This window comes from Budorcas taxicolor, chromosome 25 (assembly GCF_023091745.1).
Source record: "Budorcas taxicolor isolate Tak-1 chromosome 25, Takin1.1, whole genome shotgun sequence".
Taxonomy (NCBI): domain Eukaryota; kingdom Metazoa; phylum Chordata; class Mammalia; order Artiodactyla; family Bovidae; genus Budorcas; species Budorcas taxicolor.
In genome coordinates, this window is record NC_068934.1 from 27,416,885 (window position 1) to 27,433,572 (window position 16,688).

Genomic DNA, 16,688 nt, shown 5'->3' on the forward strand with positions numbered 1-16,688 from the left:
AGAGTCTTCTCCAACACCACAGTTCAAAAGCAGCAATTCTTTGGCGCTCAGCCTTCTTCACAGTCCAGCTCTCACATCCATACATGACCATTGGAAAAACCATAGCCTTGACTAGACAGACCTTTGCTGGCAAAGTAACATCTCTGCTTTTTAAATATGCTATCTAGGTTGGTCTTAGCTTTTCTTCCAAGGAGTAAGCGTCTTTTAATTTCATGGCTGCAATCACCGTCTGCAGTGATTTTGGAGCCCAAAAAAATAAAGTCTGACACTGTTTCCACTGTTTCCCCATCTATTTCCATGAAGTGATGGGACCAGATGCCATGATCTTCGTTTTCTGAATGTTGAGCTTTAAGCCAACTTTTTCACTCTCCTCTTTCACTTTCATCAACAGGCTTTTTAGTTCCTCTTCACTTTCTGCCATAAGGGTGGTGTCATCTGCATATCTGAGGTTATTGATATTTCTCCCGGCAATCTTGACTCCAGCTTGTGCTTCTTCCAGTCCAGTGTTTCTCATGATGTACTCTGCATATAAGTTAAATAAGCAGGGTGACAATATACAGCCTTGACATACTCCTTTTCCTATTTGGAACCAGTCTTTTGTTCCATGTCCAGTTCTAACTGTTGCCCCTGACCTGCATACAGATTTCTCAAGAGGCAGGTCAGGTGGTCTGGTATTCCCATGTCTTTCAGAATTTTCCACAGTTTATTGTGATCCACACAGTCAAAGGGTTTGGCATAGTCAAAAAAGCAGAAGTAGATATTTTTCTGGAACTCTCTTGCTTTTTCCATGATCCAGCGGATGTTGGCAATTTGATCTCTGGTTCCTCTGCCTTTTCTAAAACCAGCTTGAACATCAGGAAGTTCACGGTTCATGTATTGCTGAAGCCTGGCTTGGAGAATTTTGAGCATTACTTTACTAGCGTGTGAGATGAGTGCAATTGTGTGGTATTTTGAGCATTAGTAAGGAAAATAGTTGAGAATAATACAATTACTTTTTGTAGATTTATGAATCCTCTGTTAATTTATTAGAGAAAGCACGCACTACTCTTAAATATTCTCAGTGAAATAAAAATACAATGCCATTTTACACGAATATTATTAAGACATACATAAAGAACATGGGAAGAAAGAAAAAGTCCTCAGAGGTCTCAATAGTACTGCTCACTCTGATTTTAAAAATCTATGAGTTGGTGTTTTCTCTTAAAATGTTACGGAGTATCTTAATTACAAATTTCATGAAGTTTGTATATTTTTCCTCTGGTTCAACTAGGATCATTGTTTGTCTCAGAGGAGCAGGAGAGACTCAGGAGACCCCTGCATCATGAATCTCTTTTGATGAGGGATCAAACAATGATCTTCCCAGAATTGCTCTCCCCAGTACCCACTCACAGGAGCACACGTGCCCACAGACACTCACACACATGCACACATGGGCATAAAATCTGCTCATTTTCTCTTTCAACATAGGACTGATTGAGAAGATAATGGGCCCTGGAAATCACTCCTTAATGACTGAGTTCATTCTTGCTGGGCTTACAGAACAGCCACAACTCCAGCTGCCCCTTTTCCTCCTCTTCCTAGGAATCTATGTGGTCATGGTGATGGGGAACCTGGGCATGATCACACTGACTGGGTTCAGTTCACACCTGCACACCCCCATATACTATTTCTTCACCAGCTTATCCTTTATTGATCTCTGTCAGTCCACTGTCATTACCCCCAAAATGCTGGTGAACTTTATGACAGAGAAGAATGTTATCTCCTATCCTGAATGGATGACTCAATTTTATTTCTTCATCATTTTTGCTATTTCAGAAAGTGACATGCTGGCTGCAATGGCATATGACCACTATGTTGCCATCTGCAACCCCTTGCTTTACAATGTCACCGTGTCTTATCACATCTGCTTATAAACTTATGGGAGTTTATATTTTGGGCATCACTGGATCCACAATTCATGCAGGATTTATGTTGAGACTCCTTTTCTGCAAGAACAATGTGGTTAATCATTATTTCTGTGATCTCTTCCCACTCTTGGAGCTATCCTGTTCCAGCATCTATGTTAATGAATTATTGGTTATATTATTAAGTGCATTTAACATTTTAATTTCTGCCTTAGTTAGTTTGCTTCCTACATCTTCATCATCTCCAGCATCCTCCAAATCCACTCCAAGGAGGGCAGGTCCAAAGCCTTCAGCACCTGCAGCTCTCACATCTCAGCTGTTGCTATTTTCTATGGATCTACTGCATTCATGTACCTGAAGCCATAATCAGTCAGCTCTACGGACCAAGGGAAAGTATCCTCTGTGTTTTACATCATCACTGTGCCCATGCTAACGCCCCTGATCTACCCTCTATGAAATAGGGATGTCAGATTTGCACTGAAAATAATCCTAGACTGTGCAAAACATATATGAACAGAAACAATAGCATGATGGCATATCAGTTATTTGGACTGCCAAGAAATCCCAATTCATAATTATTTAGAATATATTTAATAGAAAAAACTCTATCCTTAATTGATCCCTTTGTAATAGGTGTTAATAACTTGTTTTCCAACAAATATATTATTCAAACTCTAAGAGGTGAATTCTTTGATGATTAGGTCAGAATAAGAAATAGAGAAGATAATTTGAAATTAATAAAAATTCCAAGATGTTGCAGCTAATGTTCCCTAGTTCTGAATCCATTAGGAGACCCATTCAAATTTGTATGTCTCTCTGTTGTTGTTCAGTTACTCAGTCGTGTCCAGCTCTTTGTGACCCCCAAGGACTGCAGCATGCCAGGCTTCTCTGTCCTTCACCATCTCCTGGAGTTTGCTCAGACTCGTGTCCATTGAGTTGGCAATGCCATCCAACCATTGACCATCTTGTCCTCTGTCATCCCCTTCTCCTCCTTACTTCAATCTCTCCCAACATCAGGGTCTTTTCCAATGAGTTGACTCTTTGCCTCAGGTGGCCAAAGTATGTTTCTCTGAGTTTACTCCAGTTTTATTTTCATATTATGTTTCATTATGTTAAGTGTTAGACCTCTTTAGTCCGAAGTTTCAAATTTCATGAGGTCTATAACTGTGATTTTGTAATTCTTTTATTCCAGTTTAAACATCATTGAGTGGTAAAATTCTTTCTTTTTAAAAAATTTAAATTTATTTATTTTAATTGGAGGCTAATTACTTTACAATATTGTATTGGTTTTGCCATACATCAACATGAATCCGCCACGGGTGTACACATGTTCCCCATCCTGAACCCCCCTCCCACCTCCCTTCCTGTACCATCCCTCTGGGGCTGGTGCTCTGGGATGACCTAGAGGGATGGTAAAATTCTTTCTAAACTCAACATTCAAAAAACTAAGATCTTGGCTACTGGTGCCATCACTTCATGGCAAATAGATAAGGAACAAGTGGAAACAGTGACAAATTTTATTTTCTTGGGCTCCAAAATCCATGTGGACAGTGACTGTGGCCGCAAAATTAATAGATACTTGTGCCTTGAAAGAAAAGCTATGATTAATCTAGACAGGAGACTACCCAGAGGGATGGTACAGGGAGGGAGGAGGGAGGGAAGTTCAGGATGGGGAACACGTGTATACCTGTGGCGGATTCATGTTGTTGTATGGCAAAACCAATACAATATTGTAAAGTAATTAACCTCCAATTAAAATAAATAAATTTATATTAAAAAAGAAGCATATATCACACATACATCTCTATATTTTTCCTCACCATTTCCCTTTTAGGAGTAGAGGAAAATAAAGTCATCAGTTTCCTAGCTAGTCTTTTTGGGGTGCCAATATCCAGCTGATGCAGACCACACATTAAATATTTTGAATATTAATATTAATATGTGTCAAGTCTTATGAATACATCCTAATGTCTAAATAGAATTAGCAAAGATCAATGAGAATAAAAAGTTTCAAATCTGACACACAAAGGTTTGCCCTTCTGATTTTCTACTTACTCCTTGTGGGCAATTACTTTAGAAAATTCCTTTAGTGTATGTCTTTAAAACTTCCTAAAGTTTGAACTTCAAATTAGCTTGACAGAGAAGTCCTTGGAGCTCAAACAAAATCTATCACATCCTTGTTTACAATACATAATCTTACAAAAGCAAGGTACCACATATATTAAACACTGGTGAGTCAATGGGGAAAAGAGAAATTTTGATTATTTCTGAAGAGTTGATACTTGTGAGACAAGATTTTAGTGGGAGATCATTATCATTATTTGTTCCTCATCAGACTCTTAACATCAGTACCAGAGAGTATAAAATCATCATTCATATCAACCAACCTTAACAGAAGGCTGCCAACATGTTCAGAGGTCAGGACTAATGATTCACAACAGAGGCTATTAGATCCTGACCCTCAACAACAAGGAGTCATGCAAGGTGAGGACTCAGCAGAATCACGAGAATAATTTTTTCCTTCAGAAAACTGGGGGAGAAAAATACAAGGTACTGATATCTTGGAAAGCAGCCATTCTGTGTCTGAATCCCAACCTTAACTATTAAAATTTAGAGTCCTTTAATTTGGCTTACTCCCACAGCACTTAGAGATATTCATAGTTATTTATCTATCTCTACCTGTCATCATTCTAATATTCACACTTCCTCATGAACAGAGATTTCCTCATTCATCTACTTGTTCCTGCTAATAAAATGATGGCAAAGGTTTCCTTGTTTACTCGCTTCAACTCAGGCAGTGTAAGCATTTCATTCACTTGTGTTTAGTCTGTAACTTATCTCCAAATTTCTTTCAATATTTTTATTAAAAGCGCATGTTTATGGTATTTGTTGTAAGTCAGGAACTGTGCCAATTACTGTATTGAGTTTACAGTCTAATACAAAAGAAAATCAACTAAAAATAAACATAATAAGTATATACTATTAAGAGTGTACTTACTGTAATCATAAGAAACACATTCATAGGCACAAAGAATAAGATCTTTTTGACTGTTACACTATTGAAGCCCTTAACTAAAGGGCCTTAACCATCAAATAGATTTCTTAGGATAAGGAGAACAGAATGAGAGAAAAGTTAAAGAAATATGATGAATCATAAATGAAAACCTCATTTTTTAAATTAAAATAACATAATGTGATATCTGTTGAAACATGAAAATAAAACACTTTTGTTTTTATTAGGTGATATATATCTTCACATAACAAAGAAAATCATTGTTTATTTGGAGACTATGGAAAATACCCATAATTTAGGAAGTTAATATTTGATTAAAATTTTTCAAATCTCTCATTTATTGTTTTTAATTGTGTAGAAATTGTGCTAAAGAAAGGAAAAAATTGAACTATGCCATAATTAATGGATGAGAATGTTGGCTAAGTAAAAGACAAAGATTAGAAAAATGAGAATATTGTTTAAGCAAGATAAAACAGAAAAACACAAGGAACTGACATTTTGGAGAGCAGGAGGGTTGTGTCTGAATCCTTGTGGCTCCCTCCTACAGCACTCAGAGATGCATATATTTCTTTATTTATCTCTATCTGTCATCAGTCTAATATTTACACTCAATGGAGACCCCAATGTTCATTGCTGCAGTATTCACAATAGCAAGGCCGTGGAAGCAACCTAGACTTCCATCAATAGATGAATGGATAAAGAAGCTGTGATACATTTATACAATGGAATATTACTCAGCCATAAAAAGAATACATTGGAATCAGTTCTTATGAGGTGGAAGAACCTGGAGCCTATTATACAGAGTGAAGTAAGTCAGAAAGAAAAACACCAATATGGCATATTAATGCAAATATATTGAATCTAGAAAGATGGTACTGATGATCCTATTTGCAGGGCAGCAGGGAGAGGCAGAGTTAGAGAACAGACTTGTGGACACAGTGGGGGAAGAGGAGGGTGGTATGAATTGAGAGAGTTACATGGAAACATACACATTACCATATGGAAAATAGATAGCTAGTGGGAATTTGCTGTTATGATGCAGGGGGCTCAAATATGGAGCTGTGTGACAACTTAAAAGAGGTGGAATGGGGTGGGTGGGAGAGAAGGCCAAGAGGGAGAGGATATATGTATACCTATGGCTGATTCATGTTGATGTATGGCAGAAACCACCACAATACTGTAAATCAATTATCCTCCAATTAAACATAAATAAATTTGTTTTTAATGCAGGGAAAAAAATTGTCATTGTTTAGTTCTTACCAGGAACCAGGAACTGTGCTACGCAACATGTAGGCAACAATTAATTTAGTTATCAAATGAAGCAGATATTTAAGTTTTTGCTTTTCAGAGAGTTAAAGAGTAGAACGGATTATCCCTAGGTCACACATCAATCATGAGGTTGAATTAAAGTTTTAGTTCATTACTGTCTAACTTAGTATCATAAACAATAAGAATTAAGAAATCATAAATTTGGGAACTGGAATAAATGTTAAAGAGAATTGGATTCAACCAGGTGCTTGTATCTTTGAACAATATTTGCTAAGCCACTGACCATTCAAGCTGACCACAACATTTTGACTATAAGATCATGTTGTGTCTGATGATTGGAATGTTAAACCTTTGCTGTGAAATCAAATATTTCTCTCTACAGTTTCAAACAGTTAATTTTACTTTAATCTCTTAAGACATACAAAGATATACCTCTAAAATAAGTCAATACATTTAACACTGAGATGACTGTCATATTCAGTTTTGCTCTGCTAAAAATATCTTCAGCTATTTCAGCCATTCTAAAATCACATATTTCTAGATCATTTTTTCTGAAGCTGTCTAATTTTTCCCTATCACATAAAGTATTTTACCTCAAATTGAGCACACTAATCCAACTGTTGCTTAAGCATTAAGTAAGAACATGAGTTTTCATTTTCTGCAATATAATAATTTTCTTTGTAAATTTAAACTAAAAACACATTGGTCTTAAAAAAATACTAACTAGTTAATGTAACTGTTATTGGTTAATGTAACCCATTGGTCTTTAAAAAATCACTAGCTAACTAATGTTGCCTAAAATTTCTACTTGTATTTTGCATATGCTCTACAAATTCATATCCCGACCATCTTTGAATTCTATGAAGAACGTATGCAAAAATGATTATTTTAAAAAAACATATTATAAATGACCCTTAGTGTTTGTCTTCAAAAAACATTATTATATTTTGGAAATATGAATAATTATCTGACTACCAGTACTTCAGCCATGAAGCTCGAATTGCCCAAACTATTCCTAGTGTACTGCTTCTGGGGTCAGAGTGGTGGAATATATGACTTAAATTTATGCCATTAGTTTATGTTCTCTTAGAGCTTTCAAATTAGAAATAGGAGGGGAATTGGTGGGACTTGGAAAAGCTGTTGAGATATAAATATGATGGCAGCTAAGCAGTTGTGTTTCTGAACTCCTGGTTCATGGTCTGGGCTGGAAGAAGGTGAGCACTAAAGCAACAGATATCAGGGGGAATGAAGCTGATAGTTGCCCAGTATTTCTGCAATTATAGGGCTTCCCTGGTAGCTCAGCTAGTAAAGAATCTGCCTGTAATGTGAAAGACCCCAGTTTGAGCCCTGGGTTGGGAAGATCCCCTGGATAAAGGATAAGCTACCCATTCCAGTATTCTTGGGCTTCCCTTGTGACTCAGCTGGTAAAGAATCTGCCCACAATGTGGGAGACCTGGGTTCTATCCATGGGTTGGGAAGATCCCAACCCAACTCCAAGATTCCCTTGAAGAAGGGAAAGGCTACCCACTCAAGTATTCTGGCCTGGAGAACTCAATGGACTGTATAGTCCATGGGGTCACAAAGAGCTGGGCATGACTGAGTGGCTTTCACTTTCATTTTTCTGAAATTCTGATTGGGTTTTCTGTAAGAAATATCTCAGACTAATACAATGACTTTTCATGGCCTTACATAACCTTTGTTTACAAAGTACAGAAAGTATACACTGCTATCACTTATTCTGAGTGAAATGAAAATACTGGCCATTTGACATGCATTATATTAATATAGACACATCGGGTATGAAAGGAAAAGACAAAGTCCTCGGAAATGAGTAGAATTGAAAAATCCAGAATTTGTATCTTCTTTTAAAATGTTATTAGATATCGATTATAATTTTCTTGAAGTCTATAATTTCTATTCTGGTACAACCAAAATCATTGTTTTTCAAGAGACCCCCACATTATGAACTTCCTCTGTTGAGGGGTAAAGTAATGATCTCTCCAGAATTACTCTCCCTCACACATACACATGTACAAACACACACACAGAGGAACAAAAAAGTACACTCATCTTCTCTTTTTATACACGAACCTCGGAGAGGATTATGGACCCTGGAAATCAGTCCTCAGTGATTGAGTTCATTCTCGCTGGGCTCACAGAAAAGCCATGACTCAAGCTACCACTTTTCCTCCTCTTTCTAGGAATCTATGTGGTCACGGTGGTGGGGAACCTGGGCATGATCGCATTGAAAGGGCTCAGTTCTCACCTGCACACTCCCATGTACTATTTCCTCAGCAGTTTGTTCTTTATTGACCTCTGTCAGTCCACTGTCATTACCCTCAAAATGCTGGTGAGCTTTGTGACAGAGAAGAAGACTATCTCCTACCCAGCATGTATGACTCAACTCTTTTTCTTCCTTGTTTTGGTTATATCAGAATGTCATATGTTGGCTGTAATGGCATAGGACCACTATCTTACCATCTGTAACCCCTTAATTTACAACATCTTCATGTCTTACCACATCTGCTTCCACCTCACAGTAGGACTTTATATTTTGGACTTAATTTGGTCTACGATCCATACAGATTTTTATGCTGAGACTCCTTTTCTGCAAGAACAAGGTTCAGTTAAGTTGTGTTCAGTCGCTCAGTCATGTCTGACTCTGTAACCCCATGAACTGCAGCACTCCAGGCTTACCTGTCCAAAACCAACTCCTGGAGCTTACTCAAACTCATGTCCATCAAGTTGGTGATGCCATCCAACCATCTCATCCTCTGTAATCCCCTTCTCCTCCAGTCTTCAATCTTTCCCACCATCAGCGTCTTTTTCAATAAGTCAGTTCTTCGCATCAGGTGCCCATAGTATTGGATTTCAGCTTCAGCATCAGTCCTTCCAATGAATATTCAGGATTGATTTCCTTTAGAATGGATTGATTGGAACTCCTTGCAAACCAAGGGACTCTCGAGTCTTCTCCAACACCACAGTTCAAAAGCACCAATTCTTCAGCACTCAGCTTTCTTTGGTCCAACTCTTACATCCATACATGACTACTGGAAAAACCATAGCTTTGACTAGATGGACCTTGGCAAAGAAATGTCTCTTCTTTTAAATATGCTGCCTAGGTTGGTCATAGCTTTTCTTCCAAGGAGCACGTATCTTTTAATTTCATGGCTTCAGTCACCATCTGCAGTGATTTTTGGATCCCAGGAAAATAAAGTCTCTCATTGTATCCATTATTTCCCCATCTATTTGCCATGAAATGATGGGACTGGATGTCATGATCTTAGTTTTCTGAATCGTTGAGTTTTAAGCCAACATTTTCACTCTCTTTTTTCACTTTCATCAAGAAGCTCTTTAGTTCTTCTTTGCTTTCTGCCATAAGGGTGGTGTCATCTGCATATCTGAGGTGATTGGTATTTCTCCCAGCAATCTAGATTTCAGCTTGTGATTCATCCAGCTCAGCATTTCTCATGATGTATTCTGCATATAAGTTAAATAAGCAGGGTGGCAATATATAGCCTTGACGTACTTCTTTCCGAATTTGGAACCAGTCTGTGGTTCTATGTCCAGTTCTAACTGTTGCTTCTTGACTTGCATACAGATTTTTCAGGAGGCAAGTTAGGTGGTCTGGTATTCTCATGCCTTGAAGGATTTTCTACAGTTTGTGGAAGGCTTTGGCACACACAGTCAAAGGCTTTGGCATAGTCAGTAAAGCAGAAGTAGATGTTTTTCTGGGACTCTCTTGCTTTTTTCAATGATCCAACAGATGTTGCCAATTTGATCTCTGGTTCCTCTGCCTTTTCTACATTCAGCTTGAACATCTAGAAATTCACAGTTCATGTACTGTTGAAGCCTGGCTTGGAGAACTTTGAGCATTACTTTGTTAGTGTGTGAAATGAGTGCAATTGTGTGGTAGTTTGAGCATTCTTTGGCATTGCCTTTCTTTGGTGTTAGAATGAAAGCTGACATTTTCCAGTCCTGTGGCCACTGTTGAGTTTCCCAAATTTTCTGGCATATTGATTCCTGCATTTTCACAGCATCATCTTTTAGGGTTTGAAATCGCTCAACTGGAATTCCACCACCTCCACTAGCTTTGTTCATAGTGATGCTTCCTAAGGCCCACTGGACTTCACATTCCAGGATGTCTGGCTCTAGGTGAGTGATCACACCATTGTGGTTATCTAGGTAATGAAGATCTTTTTTGTACAGTTCTTCTGTGTATTCTTGCCACCTCTTCTTAATATCTTCTGCTTCTGTTAGGTCCATACCATTTCTGTCCTTTATTGTGCCCATCTTTGCATGAAGTGTTACCTTGATAGCTCTAACTTTCTTGAAGAGGTCTTTAATCTTTCCCTTGCTATTGTTTTCTTCTATTTCTTTGCATTGATCACTGAGGAAGGCTTTCTTATCTCTCCTTGCTATTCTTTGGAACTCTGAATTCAATTGGGTATATCTTGCCTTTTCTCCTTTGCCTTTTGCATCTTTTCTTTAATCAGCTATTTGTAAAGCCTTCTCAGACAACCATTGTGCCTTTTTGCATTACTTTTTCTTGGGGATGGTCTTGATAACTGCCTTCTGGAAAATGTCTTGAATTTCTGTCCATAGTTCTTCAGGCACTCTGTCTACCAGATCTAATCTCTTGAATCTATTTCTCACTTCCACTGTATAATCATAAGAATTTGATTTAGGTCATACCTGAATGGTCTCAAGGTTTTCCCTACTTTCTTCAATTTAAGTCTGAGTTTGGCAATAAAGGGTTCATGGTCTGAGCTACAGTCAGCTCCCAGTCTTGTTTTTGCTGGCTCTATAGAGCTTCTCCATGCTACAAAGAATATAATGAATCTGATTTTGGTATTGACCATCTGGTGATGTCCATGTATAGAGTCTTCTCTTGTGTTGTTGGAAGAAGGTGTTTGCTATGACATGTGAGTTCTCTTGGCACAACTCTGTTAGCTTTTACCCTGCTTCATTTTGTACTCCAAGGCTAAATTTTCCCATTACTCCAGGTATCTCTACACTTCCTACTTTTGCATGTCTGTCGTCTATAAAGAAGAGGACACCTGTTTGGGGTATTAGTCCTAGATGGTCTTGTAGGTCTTCATAGAACCATTCAACTTCAGCTTCTTCAGCATTACGGGTTGGAGCATAGACTTGGATTACTGTGATATTGAATGGTTTGCCTTGGAGACGAACAGAGATCATTCTGTCGTTTTTGCGATTGCATCCAAGTACTGTATTTCGGACTCTTTTGCTTACTAGATGGCTACTCCATTTCTTCTAAGGGATTCTTACCTATGGTGGTAGATATAATGGTCATCTGAGTTAAATTCACCCATTCCAGCCCATTTTAGTTCGTTGATTCCTAAAATGTTGATGTTCACTCTTGCTGTCTCCTGTTTGACCTCTTTCAATTTGCTTTGATTCGTGGGCCTAACATTCCAGGTTCCTATGCAATATTGCTCTTTACAGCATTGGGCTTTACTTCCATCACAAGCCACGTCCACAACTGGGTGTTGTTTTTGCTTTGGCTCTGCCTCTTCATTCTTTTTGGAGTTAGTTCTCCGCTGATCTCCGATAGCATACTGCTCATCCACTGATCTGGGGAGTTCATCTTTCAGTATCCTATCTTTTTGCCTTTTCATACTGTTCACTGGGTTCTCAAGGCAAGAATACTGAAGTTGTTTACCAGTGACTGCTCCCGTGGACTGCATTTTTGCCAGAACTCTCCACCATGACCCGTTCATCTTGGGTGGCCCTACATGAGATGGCTCATAGTTTCATTGAGTTAGAAATGGCTGTGGTCCATGGGATAAAATTGGTTAGTTTTCTGTGATTGTGGTTTTCATTCTGTCTGCCCTCTGATGGATAAGGATAAAGAGGCTTATGGAAGCTTCCTGTTGGGAGAGACTGACTGAGTGGGAAACTTGGTCTTGTTCTGACTTCAAGATGGCAGACTAGAAGGACGTGCACTAATCTTCTCCTCTGAGAACTCCTAAATTGCAACTCATTGCTGAACAACCTTTGACAGGAGAATTTGAATCCCACAAAAAAGATACCCCATGTCCAAGGGCAAAGGAGAAGCCCCAGCAAGATGATAAGAGGGGTGAAGTCGCATTTAGAATCAACCCCATATCCACCAGAGATGCTTGGAGGGCTCAAACAAACCTTGTGTGCATCAGGACCCAAAGACCCCACAGAGTCTGATCCAGATCTGTATTTGTGTGTCTACTGTGGAGGTAGGGGTCATCATTGGACTGCTGCAGAGGCAGGGGCTCTGAGTGCAGTAGACCTGTGTATGGCATAAGCCCTCTTAGAGGAGTTCACCATTAACCCTGCCATAGAGCCACTGGAACTTACACAGGGCTGAGGAAACAGCCTCTTGAAGGGCACAATCAAAAGCTTTTGTGCACCAGGACCCAGGAGAAAGGAACAGTGGCCTCATAAGAGATTGACACAGACTAGCCTGTGAGTGTCCAAGAGTGTCTGGTGGAGCCATGGGTCGGCAGTGGCCTGCTGCAGGGTAGGGGGCATTGAGTGCAGCTTTGTGTGCATGGGACCATTTGAAGGGGGTCACGATTGTCTTCATTACCTCCACCATAGTTTGGCCTCAGGTCAAATAACAGGCAGGGAACACAGAACTGCCCATCAACAGAAAATTGGATTAAAGATTTACTGAGCATGGCCCTGCCCATCAGAACAAGAACAAAGTGGTTAACCATTACTTCTGTGATCTCTTTCCACTCTTGGAGCTATCCTGTCCCAGCATCTATATCAGTGGATTGTTGGTTCTAGTCTTGAGTGCATTTAACATCCTGACTCCTACCTTAACCATCCTTACATCCTACATCTCCATCCTCTCCAGCATCCTCCAAATCCAGCCACTGAGGGCAGGTCCAAAGCCTTCAGCACCTGCAGCTCTCACATCTCAGCTGTTGCTGTTTTCTTTGGATCTGCAGCATTCATGTACATGCAGCCATCATCTGTGGGCTCCATGGATCAAGGAAAAGTGTCCTCTGTGTTTTATACCTGCTTTTTTCCCCTGCCAAATCCTCTAATTTACAGTCTGCAGAATAAGGGTGGCAAATTTGTTCTGAAGAAAGTTCTGGGAAGAGGAAAATGTGTATGAATAGAATCAGTACCATGATGTCGTAGAAGTCCTTTGGTTTGCTTAGATATGCAGTGTGTTAGATTTACTGTTCAAAGTTTTGGAAATTTATTGGTATGTCTCTATATAATTGACCTCCAAAATTCTCCTCCTGGCTACTTCTTTGAACATAGTTTACAATGATTATATAAGGAGAAATACAATAATAGAATTTTAAAATTTCTTGAATATTAAAGGAGCTTAGTTTTATTTTTAATGATAGTATATCTAGGAAGAACAACAATGCTTATGATGATTATGATGAAAATCACCATATTACTGTATGGTGCATTCATATGTAATAGTAATGCATATTATCAAGATTTATGAAATATAAAGCACTATGCCCAGTATTTTAAATTGATAGCTGTATTTACTACATTCTTTCAGGACAAATTCTTGTATTATTTTCCCTTGGAGAGAAGAAATGGAAGGTTATTTCATTTGTTCATATGTCACAGTCCCCAACATAATAAATGATAGAGTAGACATACTTTTGCACAAGAAGATTGTGAGTAGGTCCAGTGCCTCCCTGAGAATTCCTTTCTGTATATCAAGCACCATCACTTTCCTATAAGACAGTGTTTCTTTCCTCTAGATGTCTACTATGCTATTTTTAGTTTTATTTCCTTTGAGATAATGAAAGTAATAAAAATCTTTCAAACTGTCCTGGTCAAAGCAAAAAATGCAAAAATGGAGATTTATTGCAGCATTTCACAGTAGAGAGTCATTAAAGAGATTCAAATTGTAACTGATATGAATGGATTTATAAAAGCAGCCAAAACAACATTGTCTTATCTTTATACCAATAATGCTATAAGCTATAGCAATTGCTATAAAGCAACTGTTCATGAAAGCCAAAATCCTGCTGTTATATCACTTTTATATGTTGTTTTATATGTTTATATGTTGTTTTATATGTTGTTAATGCTCTTTTGTCCCATAACTTATAGAGTTGCCATTTCATGTTCCCTTGAGTCACTCAGTCATGTCTGACTCTTTGCAATCCTATGGACTGCAGCAAATCAGACTTCCCTGTCTATCACCATCTCCTGGAAGCCTCTCAAACTCATGTTCATTGAGTACGTGATGCCATCAAACCATCTCATCCTCTGTCGTCCACTTTTCCTCCTGCCTTAAGTCTTTTCCACCATCAGGGTCTTTTCCAAGGAGTCAGTTGTTTGCATGAGGTGGCCAAAGTATTGGAGTTTCAGCTTCAGTATCAGTCCTTCCAATGAATATTCATAACTGATTCCGTTTAGGATTGACTGGTTTGATCTCCTTGCAGTCCAAGGGACTCTCAAGAGTCTTCTCCAACACCACAGTTCAAAAGTACCAGTTCTTCAGTGCTTAACTTTCTTTATAGTCCAAGTCTCACATCCATACATGACTGCTGGAAAAACCAAAGGTCTAGATGGACCTTTGTTGACAAAGAAATGTCTCTGCTTTTTAATATGCTGTCTAGATTGGTCATAACTTTTCTTCCAAGGAGCAAGTGTCTTTTAATTTCATGGCTGTAGTCACCATCTGCACTGATTTTGGAGTCCAAGAAAATAAAATCTCTCACTGTTTCCATTGTTTCCCTATCTATTTGCCATGAAGTGAGTGATGGGACTGGATGCCATGATCTTAAGTTTTTGAACTTTGAGATTTAAGCCAGCTTTTTCACTCTCTTATTTCACTTTAATTAAGAGATTTTTAGTTCTTCTTTGCTTTCTGCCATAAGGGTGGTGTCATCTGCATACCTGAAGTGATTGATATTTCTCCCAGTAATCTTGATTCCAGCTTGTGCTTCATCCAGCCCAGCATTTCGCATGATGTACTCCACATATAAGTTAAATAAGCAGGTGACAATATATAGTCTTGATGTATGTTAATGCCCTTATGTCTCATAATTCATAGAGTTGCCATTTCATGCTATGTTCTCTTTAAAACAACTCTTCTTTTCCCTCATACTATTGGTTTTTGATTGTGGGTCTTTATAATTATAAATTCTAATGTTATTCTAAATACTCAGTTATCGTCTCTCTTTTCCTAGTTTAAACCTTCCTATTCATTATTGCCATATCAATGTCCTTTAGATAGTATACTGTCTATTCACCAGATATAACAAATGGCAGTGTTTATTTATAGAATCCAAATATTGGACAAAATATATAATATAACTTTGTTGGTTTTTACTCACTAAGTTCTGTTCAGCTCTTTGCAATCCCATGGACTGTAGCCTGCCAGCCTTCTCTGTCCATGGGGTTTCCCAGGCAGGAATACTGGATTGGGTTACCATTTCCTTCTCCAGAGGATCTTTCCAGAGGATCTTCTCAGTGTATTGGAAGATGCATGTCTCCTGCTTTGGCAGGTGGATTCTTTACTGATGAGCCACCAGGGAAGCCCATAAATATAACTACCTCCTTGTATTTTATTAAACATTCATTCAATATCAGAAAATCATTTTCAAAGAACAATCATATTTATCATTTGACTTAATTTTCATCAGTCATATGGTCACATTTGCTTAGTCATATCTGACTCTTTGCAGCCTCGTGGAATGTAGCCCACCAAGCTTCTCTGTCCATGGAATTTTCCAGGTAAGAATAGTGGGGTGAGGTGCTATTTTTACTTCTGGGGATCTTCCCAAACCCTGATCTCTATCTCCTGCTTTGGCAGGGGGATTCTTTACCCCTAGAGCCACCTGGGAAGCCAGTCATATAAAAGAGGGGAAATGGCTACAGTCACAACTCCTGTCATAGGCATGATTCCTAGTCCAGTGCTTTTCCCAACAAGCACAAATGGATTAACAGAGGACAAATACTAAGGGTCCTGGTGGATAGATCCTTGAACTACCGGGGCTTCAGCTCCTATATAAAACACTGACTAAGTGACAGGAAATGGTCTCACTAGAGAAGAAAAGCCTACGCAGACCCACAAAAACAGGTCATATTTCACATGATATGATCATTCTACCAGGCTTGAAAAGTAAATACCAGACCATTCATGAATTGTGTGTGGATCACTTTAAAACATCACTCTTGTGTGTGTGTGTGTGTGTGTGTGTGTGTGTGTGTGTGTGCGCGAAGGGAGTTACTAAATGTTTTTTTAAATATGGAAGTGACACAGTTTTGAATGTCAATAATATCACTCTTAGGTTGTGTAGAGGACGGATGGAAAGACAAGGCTGAATTCAAGAAAACCACAGTCAGCAGCCACTTTTTTTATTCTAAACAAGATATTGCATGACTGTGATAAACTGATTATTTAGACATGACAGAGTGAAGTGAGTTGAAGGTTCAAGAAACCGTGAGGATAAATGCAAGTGCCTAGCTTACAATAGTAAATAAAAGAATGGATAACAGTGGAACTC

At 38.6% G+C, this 16,688-nt stretch overlaps 1 pseudogene; it reads left to right on the forward strand.

Annotated features, from left to right (window-relative positions):
• The first annotated feature begins 1,484 nt into the window (after positions 1 to 1,484).
• LOC128069124 (putative olfactory receptor 8G3) lies at positions 1,485 to 13,312 on the forward strand (annotated as a pseudogene).
• Positions 13,313 to 16,688: the final 3,376 nt, after the last annotated feature.